Genomic DNA, 3,269 nt, shown 5'->3' with positions numbered 1-3,269 from the left:
CCACCCCCCCTCGTACAGCGAGACGAGACCGCCAACCCCATCCTTTATTTCTCTCCTCTTACGGCTTCGTGGATGCATGCGCATGGCTCGTGGAGGATGCTAATGTCCTGTCTGCTGGGCTTTAGGGGCCTTGTGATTTTTTTCGAAGCTGGGCGCCCTTCGCCGGGAGCTTCGATTCGGCGCCGGGAAGAGCTGCGAAGGCGCAGATCACGTCGATGAATGTTTCAAGCTCTGGCGCTGCTGGAGCATTCATTAAATTCAGTGGTTTACAGGCGATTGGGAGTATAGGTATTTTTACGAAACTTACCGCCAGCACTGCGACCAACGCTGTTTCCTTGTTCGTTCGTCGGTTTTCGAGAGAGATGCAATTACTTTCCGAGTACCGTCAGTAAGTTGCAGCGAAACGCACCGTTTGACAGTGCGTCGTTTTAATAACTTTGTAACAGGAACTGCGGCCGGTCTACGAATTTAATGTGTTTTACTGAGAGGTGCAACTCTTGGCGAGTCACGCGTCATTTTACATGGGATAACTTGAATATATGATGAAATTAAAGATATTTGTATTTAGTGCAATACCATGTCTCTGCACACTTTGTAGGATACGTTTTATGCTATGACCCGTGCGCTTTGCTAGAGACTTCATTGTTTTGGTTAGGTTAAGAAAAAGATATCAAACTCGTAAATCAACTGTAGGATAGAGTATAGTGGCGCTGTGAGTACTTTGTTTATCGCTGGAAAAAAGGTTTTTAGGGATGCGATCAAAGACTGTGATCGTGGGCGAGGAATAAGAGAAACAATCGTACAGTAGAACGTCGATTATAGAAACGATCGGTTATTCAAATAGCTTGCGCAATATTTCTTCTGTGTAAACATCGCACAGGCTCGTCCCGTAGGGAAATTTTCCATTGGCAACGATTTTTTGCTTAAGGTAATTAATGATTTTCCATTGATTTTCATTGACTTACCACACGTTTTCGATTACATCAATGCACTGGTTTATCGAAACACCCAAGTCCTCCGATCAAATATATGGGCCTGTCGAGATTCTAGTAAAGCCTTGTTCTGCCTTAGCTGGGACCTAGGGAGGTTATGGAATTAAGAAAGAAAATTTGTACTAGGTACAATTTTTAGAGCACTTTTAAGTATAGGCATTTCGTATCTGTGTGTGATTAGTCATTTCAATTAAATTGCGTTTTAAAGGAAGAGCACGTCTAGTACTTCTGTTGTTTAAATGAAACACGATTTACTCGATTACATGTAGTGTCATCGAATTAAGTCAATTGGGTGTTGGGAGTATGCGGTGGAGTTGAGATAACGTCGCAGCACGTTTCGTTAATTAAATTATTTCAAAATTAATAATGATGAAGCTCAGTGGAAACAAATAAAATTTCTTTAAACTACATATGTTTCACTTGGTTTTATAAACCGTTTTCTTACTGACATGGTGACGATATGCTGCTGACATCTAGCGACGAAACGGGTAAAGTATTGTATTGAACGAAATAGTAATAAGCGGACTTATTCGGTAATTCTTGAAACTGTTTTATCGACCGTGTCGAAGTAGCTTATACATTTTGTGTTTGACAATACATTCGCCAACACTACCGCTTCTAGTTAGACCGAATAGAGTACAGAGATGAGTAGGGAGATGCACAACGCTACGGTTTTAGGCAATACCAAAAGCATGGCGCTGAATCCCAGCGGCGAGTCCGGAAGTATAGTTGCGTGATCATAGTCTCCGTCGATAATGCGGATCCCGTCGTAACCGAGCTAACCGCGATCACGAATGTGTAGCTTGCCGAGCAGAGTCCTCCGCTACTTATCGCTGGTTCCCAAAGCAACACTTAGAACGAGACAGCTCATCGGATATAGCCTAAATATTTTTTTTCTTTGCAATCCTAAATTCGATCGCACAGTGTAAGCTCGATGAGTTTAATATGACAAAAGCAAGCAACTCATGTCTGCCTGCACTGAACCGTATGATGACACCAGCATATTTAATACATATTTTACCGATGTTGCGTTAGCAGAACAATTGTTAAAACCTACCAGGAAGTATAGAACTCCTTGAGGACTTTAAAAAGCCTTAAAAAATGTTTCAACAATAGGCTTTTTCAAAAGTTGTCGAGAAGTTCTATAGTTTCTGATAGGTTTTAACAATAGTTATGCAACGTAACATCATTAAAATATGTATTTTAATAGAGTCCACAGTGTTCTACTCTCGTCGGTGCGCTATAAACGCGGAATTGGCAAAATCCAGAAGACTCGCGTGGACGAGGAAAAATTATTTAGTACACAGCGAAATCTGTGGTTGATCACTCGGAAACAAGAATAGCTGCAAATATAGTCAGACACTACCGCGCAACATGGGAACACTTTCCGAATGCATCACCAAAATCTCACACAAATATAAGTCAGATCTATGCTATACTTCCGGTATCAGCTGAGTATAGCAAATTTATGGCTTTCAGCATGGCCGCTTATATAAATGTTCATGGTGAGTAGAAAACAAAAGAAAAAGATCACTTACCCCAGGATCCTCGTCTGTATCTTGAATTTAAAAAACAACTGTGACGGTGTAAACGATGAAACGCAGTGAAGATGTATTTACCGGAGCTGATGCAGCTAATCCGTGAAGGCCAAGAAGTGCATCCAGAAGACATTCAGATGGGCACTGCACTAGGACACAGCACTGCACTTCCAGAACACTCACAGAAAATCCGTAGAATTCCCTGGATATCGCGAGAGCAACGCTAGAAGTACACGAGCGATAACTTTCTGTACCGTTTTGAAACACAGCTAGAAAAATTATCAACGAGACAGACTGCTTTGACGATAGCCAAATTCGAGAACTAATCATTCTGATTATCTGATTTGTCGAGATCCTTATAGCCGATAACTCTTCCTTTCCCTCATTGCCGTCCCTTTGAATCAAGTGGAGAGCGTTCCTCAGCAAATCGGTACGTAGCATTTGGAGATCCTCCACGGCGGCTTCCCCAGGACATTGGACGACAGGTGGGCACCACATCCTTAACTCGGGCAGGAAGTTCCTCCCCTTATCGTAACGAAACCTTATCTCCGCCCGCTCGGCAGCCCTTTGCCCATCTCCAGCGGGGCGCCGGCATCTCAGCCGAGCTACTGCCGGTCGGTGGAGACGTCTCCGTCGGGTACTGTCGTCTGCCGGGCAACTCGCTACGTCGAGACTATCTCTCCACGGCAGATTCGAGCACCTGGACGTCAACTAAACAATAACGAAATCTTATGAGAGG

This window comes from Cephus cinctus, unplaced genomic scaffold (assembly GCF_000341935.2).
Source record: "Cephus cinctus unplaced genomic scaffold, Ccin1 Ccin1_scaffold0404, whole genome shotgun sequence".
Taxonomy (NCBI): domain Eukaryota; kingdom Metazoa; phylum Arthropoda; class Insecta; order Hymenoptera; family Cephidae; genus Cephus; species Cephus cinctus.
The sequence above is the reverse complement of the archived record's forward strand: the minus strand, read 5'-3'. Positions refer to the sequence as shown.